Genomic DNA, 8,156 nt, shown 5'->3' with positions numbered 1-8,156 from the left:
GTTGCTGTTGTTTTTCTCTTCCAGTTAAATTGTTTAGTGTCTGTGACCTCTGAAAATGGTAAGAAAGCATCCATTTTTCTGTGTGAGGTTTGGACAATGTCTACAGAATGAACCCCAGAAGTGAAGGTCACCCTGCTGATCTGGCGGGACAGGGGTGGAGGAGGCTATCTGGAGAAAACCTCAGACACGGAACCCCATCTTGCTGTCATTTTTACCTGCACTGTAGCCTTGGTCGGTCCTGCCTGTTTCTTTCTGTTTTATCATCACACGTCCCGTAACGCTGTTATGGTCAGGAAAGGCAGTGGTCCCAACGGATTGTATAATGCCTATAGTCTAATGACATCTCGGCTGCTATGACATCACAGCATAATAAATCACAACGATGCCAATGTAAGTGAAATACTGTGTTGCCGTTCTTGTGAAAAGTACGCACACATTACAAAGACTTGACGGTTGTAATGAACTGTTTTCCTGCTTCATGCGCGTTCTGCACTGCGCCTCTTTCGGTCTTATTTTACGGTGTATTTTACTTTCAGAATACAAAGGTTGGTGTCATGTGGCACACTGTGCTGTGTACTGACCTCACGCATCTCTTGATTGCGACAAGGATTCGCCTAGGGTGACCTGTCCACGCCTTCCAGGCTTGTGTCAGCATGATGACGGCCTTGCCTAACAATGCATTTCTCAGACCATTTCTCAGTCATTAATGGCACAGGACTGTTCAACAGGCTCTGGGAAACTGCCTCAAGCAAGTCAGCCAATAATTAGAGAGTGCTGCCCCCCCCAAGTCCAGTCGCCTGAACTCAAAACAAGATGGTAGATCTTTCTACTCAGCCCTCCTCAGATGTCTTGAAAAGAGGTGGTTCGGTGGGAACTGGCAAGCAGAGGATCACGGTCTAAATCAAGACGTGCCAACCTTTTTCACAATACATAAGCTTTGCCTCCACACTTCAGGGTGACCTGCAAAGAGCTCTTGTTGCTCAAGGTGGATTTATGCTGTGAAGTTACCATGACTGTGGAATCAGCAAATACCAAACACCAGGCTAGAAAAAAATACAAACGTTAGTTCCTCGAGTCAGAGCTTTGTCAGTTATCAACAAATACCTTTTTTTTTCTGTGTGTGTGTTTCTTTTTGAAGACATTTTCCTTACCATAAATTGTTGACTCATCAAATGAGGCTCAGGCAGGTTTGGTGTTGCAACTGGTAATTCACCAGATAGGGGAAGTGGAGGCAGAAACACTGGGAGTTCAAGGTTATTTTTGGCTGTGTACCCAGTTCAAGATTAGCCTGGGATACCTGAGCCTCTGTCTCAAAAAATGGGAATAGATGCAAGTAAACAAGGGTCCTACTCAGTAGCCCCTGAAACACAGGTTGCAGGTTGACTCTCCAGAACAGGTGTTTTGTCCATGAGTTATATCACAGTCTTGCTCATAGGAACACTAGGCAGCATTTCAGAGCTGGGTATGTATGTACATAGATGCATACATGTATGAGGGGATGTGGTAAGGATGGTGACAGCGGGCATTAAACAGTAAATTCTAAGATAAAAGAGGAATGCAAATAAAATAAAATAAACTAGAAACCGTTGTGGGCACTCACTTATAAGAAGAAGTTAAAAGAGAGCACAAGAATTTGCTGTATTTATCAGCAACTGGGAACATGGAAGTCAGGGACCTTAAATTTATTTTTCACTGCTTTTAACACACTTTCTAATACCCATCAAGGCACCTGGGGTATTTTCTTTTAAGATTTGTTATTTTTATTTTATGTGTGTGAGTGTTCTGCTTGCTTGCATGCCAGTGTACATGTGTGTGCCTGGTGCCTATGGAGGGCAGAAGACATCAGAGTCACTGAAATTGGAGTTACAGACAGTTGTGAGCTGCCAAGTGGGGGCTGGGAATTGAATCCAGGTCCTCTGGAAAAGCAGTCAGTGCTCTTAACCACCGAGCGTTCTCTCCAGCCTCCACCTTGGCTATTAATAAGGGACTTACAAATACATTATAGTGAGCAGGCAAATTTGGAAGAACAGAATCCACAGAAAGCAAGAGCGGTCATAGGTTCAATGGAGACTAGCTAGTGGGGTAAAGTGTAAGATTTCCAGTGTGTACTCTGTAAATAATGCTCACCAGCCCCTGCTATGCTGTGTGTTCCACTTTCCTTCAAGGGAAAGGAAGACCCTTCATAACAACAACTCCCCTAAAAGGACTCTCGCAGGGGAAAAGCAAACCTATCTTAGTTACAGGGGCCAGGAAACTGGGGACTTTGATAACTCTGAGAGACTCTCCACCCTGTGGGGATAACCTCAGTTTCTTCTTTCTCGGTGCTTCTGTTACTCATTCAACAAACGTATTTCTCCAGGGCACCCTGGGTTGTACGAGTCTTTTCCGAGTGTTATGGTCATTGAAAGCTACCAGTTTTCAACAGAACCAGTATTTCTGCGGGTGTTCAGAACTGATGGCGTAAGGCAATGTTTCTCCACCCCATAGGATTGCAGGTCAGAGGTTTACATTACGATTCAGAACAGTAGCGAAATTACACTTATGAAGTAGCAACAAAATAATTTTATGGTTGGGGGGTCATCACAACATGAACTGTATTAAGGAGTCGCAGCGCTAGGAAGGTTGAGGACTATTGTCATAATAAGGGAAAGAAGAAACGAATCTGATTGACTATGGCTTGGGAGATGGGACTCTGAAAATAAGTGTTTTAAATACTTCACTCAGGGCTTTTCCATTTCCAGAAAGGACTTGGGACAATGTCTAACAAGGCAGATCCCCAAATCAGAAGAGGGTTCAGTAGTTCAGAACATGGACTGCTCTCTCAGAGGACCTGAGATGAGCTCCCAGAAACCATCTGGAGGCTCACAACTGTCAGTAACTCCAGTCGCAGAGGACCTGACATCCTCTCGGGGCCTCCTTAGACCCTGCCCAATGTGATGCACAGACAAACAAGCAGACGAGAGACTCATACACGCCAATCTAAACAAACAAACAAAAACAAACAAATAAACAAATATTTTTGAAAATCGGGAGAACAGAAAGTATTAGGGTAGGGCGACAAAGTCAAAGTTTGTGACACAAACAGCTGACCATAGGGGCAAAAAAGGCGCGTGTGTATAAGTGTGTGTGTCCATAGGAGGACTGATTCAGAAACTCAGCAACAGCAGGGCTTTCTAGCCCTTTAAGAGTAAAGGCTTCTGAAGGAGCCATGTGTAGCAGCAGATCCACAATGACCCCAGGTCTGTGCTGTCTCTGGCCTGGCTGAATGTGGGAACTGGGGGGGGGGGGGGAATTGATTTTTGCAGATACAGAGCAAATGCCTCAGCAGCTGCTTCCTGCCCCAGCTCTCCCAGCTCCTGTGATGAAAATGTGGTGCTTGAGTCTTTATTTAGAACTGAAGTCATTAAGCACCTCGGAGTGTATCGTTTTCTGACATCTGGCTATTTCCAAAGAAAGAAACTGTCATAGCAAGAAGAGAAAGTGGACTGAGATTTTTGAAGGGAGGTTTCTCGGGGAATTCCTCCTGGGCCAGCCCTCCACTCAAGACAGACCACGTTTTGTGCTGTTCCCAGAGGGGCGACTCTAGACCTCAGCAATATGAGGTTTTGTGGAGGAGGGAGGAGGGATGTGAAGGGCATGGCCAGGAATTTTTTTCAGGAAGCAGCGGGGTCCACCCTAGCCAGGAATAAGTGAGGTCTTTATTCTACAGAGGAGGCCAGAGGTGATTTCATCCTGGAAGACCGTCAGAGCTCCTGTCCACCACCCCACAAAAGTATTCCAGAAATTCCCACATTTGTAAGAACAAAAACTCATGGTTCTCCTAGGCCTTTCTATAGAGCAGTGTACCTGAAGCCTGCTCGGGGTCACCCCAATTTCAGGCCTAGAGGAGGTGTCTTTCTTGTTTTTTGACAAGGAGGAGTCAGGTTTGGACAGATGAAGCACTGCATACTGTCCCATAACCCTGGTTCCATGTGACCTTTCCAAGAATCATGTCCTCTTAGCCCTGTTTATGAAAGGCAAGGCTACATATTAACATTAACAGTGGTGTGCCAGATACCAGCGGCAAGAAGCCACTCTGCCCCATACAGGCACGCCAGGTCATCCTGTACATAGATCAAGTTATCTCTCAAGCCCTGGAGTGTGGCCTTGAAAATTCTTGCAGGATTTATCGTAAGTTCTGAGATCCAGAAGAATTAGCCCTCCTTCCAAATGTCTGATCTAAGAAGTGAATAACATCACAGATGGATCAAGTTGCTGGATATATCCACATTGAAATCCACTCCTCCCTTCCCTTCCCTACTCCCCCCACTCTGTCAGGCCTCTGCAAGCTTCTAAGCTGCAAGGTATCCCTGAGGTCAGCCAGATGTGACAAGCTGATGGGCTTCTTGCAGAGCCTCTATATTATTTTTCATAATTCCTGTACTAGCTTACATGCCTGCCAAGCTCACAGCGTTTCTTGTTCTCAGCATCTTTACTAGCGTTTGCCTTTTACTGCAGTCTTTTGTTTTGTTTTTGTTTTTCATGACATGGTTTCTCTGTGTAGCCCTGACTGTCTTGGAACTCACTTTGTAGACCAGGCTGTCCTCTGCCTCCTGAGTGCTAGCATTAAAGGCATGTTTTTCCATTGCCCGACTACTTCATTCTTCTATAGTAGCAGTAGCCAATCTAACTGGGGTGCAATGGAGCTAACCAAGGGCCTTGTGCCTGCTAACCAAGTGCTTGACTACCGAGCTTCTTCCAAGTCCCTTGTTGTAGCTTAATCTCAATTTCTGTAGAATGGCTAAGCATTTTTCATGTGTTTTTTTGGTCATTTGTGTTTCTTCTCTTGCAGTGCCTACTCAGATCATTTATCTATTTTTACTTTGGATTATTTGTTTTAATTGTTATTGATTCTTTAAATATTCTAGATATTAACTGCCTATTAGGTGAAGGGCTGCTAGTGAGATTCTGTCCTTCTGTATGCTGTGTCTTTGTCCTGGTCATTGTTTCCTCCCTGTCTGTAGGCTGTGTCTTTGCCCTGTCCGTTGTTCCCTTCCCTTCTGTAGGCTGCGATTTTTCTTTGTCCATTGATTGCTTGGCTGCGCATAAGGTTTTTAGTTTGATGTACCTCCCGTTTGTCTAGTTTTTGCTGTAGTGTCCTGTGCCTTTGGGGTCCTATCCAGAAAACGATCACCTTATGTTTTCCTTCAGTAGTTTCAGGGTTACGGGTCCTCCATCAAAGTCTTCGATCCATTTTGAGCTCTTTTTGCACTGTGTGAGAGATTTTGATCTCTTTCGCTTGTGGATATGCAGATCATAGATTCTTTTCTCCCTTCATTACGGCAACCAAATGAACAGGGCCACTGTCCCGGATCTCCTCTCCCAGATTTACAACGTGACAAAGATGAGAGGGTGGGGGAGAAGGTCTTTCTTCAGGACGAGCAATGTCAGGAAGCAGGGTGCTGAGGAAGTTGCAAGCCATGTTTCTGTCCGACACACACTGATGCCTTGGGTAGTTGAAGAGTTTAAAGGTAAATAATATATCTCAAAAATATCTTAAGGAGCCAGTGAGACGGCTCAAGGAGATTGGGAGCCAAGTCTGAACCAATGCCAGGAAGTTGTCTTCTGAGCACCGTACACGTACCACACTGTGCCATACCGACACAGACAGACAGACACACATAGACACACGGAAAGACACACAAAATCAATTTTTTTGAAAATGTATTCTTTAGAAATACATTTTTAAAAAGATCTTTGAGCTTAGTTTTCTATTTGTGAGCCGTATGTTCTAAGTGAAATATGTTCTTGGGACTCTCTTACTTTTTCTTGACTGAGCTTGAAGCCAAGCTTCATGCATGCTAGGCAAGTGCTCTAGTATAGAGCGAAACCTATGGCCCTGCTGTTTACTGGTGTTTAAAGAATACAGTGAGTATGCCGGGCTGGGGCAGCATTTATCTTTAATCCCAGCACTGGGGAGGCAGAGGTAAGCGGATCTCTGTGAGTTCAAGGCCAGCCTGGGGTACAAAAGAGTTCCAGGTCAGTCAAGAATACACAGAGAGACACTTTGTCTCAAAAAAACTAAAACCAAAACCAAACTAAACAATACAACAACAACAAAAATGCAGTGAGTAAGGGAACGACTTCAGAAGTCAGTTAAGATGCAATACCCTTACTTGGACACACAGGGAGTAGTACCCTTATCCCGCAAGCAAACAAACGAACCCACAGAAACAACTCTTTGCATCGTATTGGCGAAGCTGAGACCAGAAGGCAATTAATTACATCTTCAATAAAGCCACAGATGAAAGCAATCTTTATTTTAGGCAGGAGGAATGTACTCGCTCAGCATTTGAAGTTGAAGCTCCTGCTCTTGAAAGAAAAAGGAGTGAAGGAAGAAGAGCCCATGCAGATGCTTTTAAAATCCTCCTCCTAATTTAAAATCCTCTTCAGGCTCCAACATTCTTATCTCTGAGGTACCTGCCTGCTTAGATCTTGTCCTGCACGGCCCAAACGGTGAGGACAAGATGTTTAGACTGCAGCTTCTTCCCTCCTTCCTGCCCCTCCCATTTAGAAGGCATTTGCCAAGCCCATAGATGCTTTTGTGTGTGGTGGTTTGAATAAAAATGGTCTCCATAGGCCCACTGGGAGTGACACTGTTAGGAGACATGGCCTTGTTGGGAGAAGTGTATCGCTGTGGAGGCCAGCTTGGAGGTCTCTTGGGGCTCCACTTCCTGCAGATCAAGATGTAGAACTATCAGCGCCATCTCCAGCACCCTGTCTGCATGTATGCTGTCATGCTTCCTGCCACGGAGATAATGGACTGAGCCTCTGAAACCGTAAGCCAGCCCCAATTAAATGTTTTCCTTTATAAGAGTTACCATGGTCATGGTGTTTCTTCACAACAGTAGAACCCCTAAGACATGTGTGTTCATGCATGTGTGGGCATACATGTGTGTTCACATATGTGTGTGTATACGTGCGTGAAGAAACTGAAAGTCCATGTCAAATATCTTCTTCATTTGTCACCTTAATTTTATCTAAAGTAAATTTTTATTACATTGGTTGGCTTACTTTGTGTGTATGCATGTATGTTTAGGCTCACACATGCCACAACACATGTGTGGTGGCTAGAGGACAAGTTGAGAAAATCAGTTCTCACGTTCCAACATGTGAGTCTCAGGGAAGACAACTCAGGTCAAGCTTGGCAGCCAATGCCTTTACCTGCTGAGCCATCTCGCCAGTGCCACCCCTACCCCGTGTGTGTGTGTGTGTGTGTGCGCGCGCGTGTGTGTGGGTGTGTGCTCCTGCTGTGAAGGCCCCAGGATGATCTGCCATCACTGTTTCATCTGCTGACTCTCTCAGTTCATCTCAGAGCTTGCTGATAAGGCTGTCCCAGCTGCCCCTTGCTTTGCCATTCCTGTCTCTACCTTCTGAAGGTGGGATTGATTCCTTGCCTGCTCAATTTTGCGTTGGTTCCGGAGATCTGGATTCCAGTCTTCAACACTGGCCTCGCAAGTGCTTTAACCACGGAGGCATCGCCCCAGGCCTCACTTTATTCCTTGAGACAAAGTCTTCACTGGACCTAGAACTTGCCTATTTAGCTAGACTGGTGGGTCCAAGAGCCCCAGGGATGCTCATGTCTTCACATCCCTACCACTGAAATCACAGGCTCGCCCGTGCTGCAAGACAAGGCTCTTGACGTGGAGGATGGAGATCTGAACTCTTGACCTCACGATCACTGAGCAGCGCTTTACCCAAAACCTCACTGATAGTATTGTTTGAAGAAAAGATCATATGTTAGGACTTTTGTCCCTAACTGTGGCAGTGTTGGGAGGGGAGGTTAGTGTGAGGTGTGTGCATCATGGTGTGGAATCCCCTCGAGAGGTTATTGCTGTTTCCACAGGACTGGTTCAGTCATATGGGTGTGAGGGCCCTCTTCTCTCTCACACCTGTTTACCTTTCATCTATAGCCCTGGGCTGAAGCAGCAGAAAGCCCTACCAACCAGGAAAACACTCGCTCAGGCATGCATGCTCTTGAACCTCCCAACCTCAGCCAGAACCGGGGTCAAAACAAGCCTGCTGTGTGAGTTTGGCAGTGGAATTCCCATTGCCTTCACACAGGAGCAACTGAAGGGAGAAAGAAGTGTTTTCACAAGTGGATCCAAACACTTCAG

Source organism: Arvicola amphibius, chromosome 4, assembly GCF_903992535.2.
Source record: "Arvicola amphibius chromosome 4, mArvAmp1.2, whole genome shotgun sequence".
Lineage (NCBI taxonomy): Eukaryota > Metazoa > Chordata > Mammalia > Rodentia > Cricetidae > Arvicola > Arvicola amphibius.
This window is presented reverse-complemented; position numbering follows the sequence as displayed.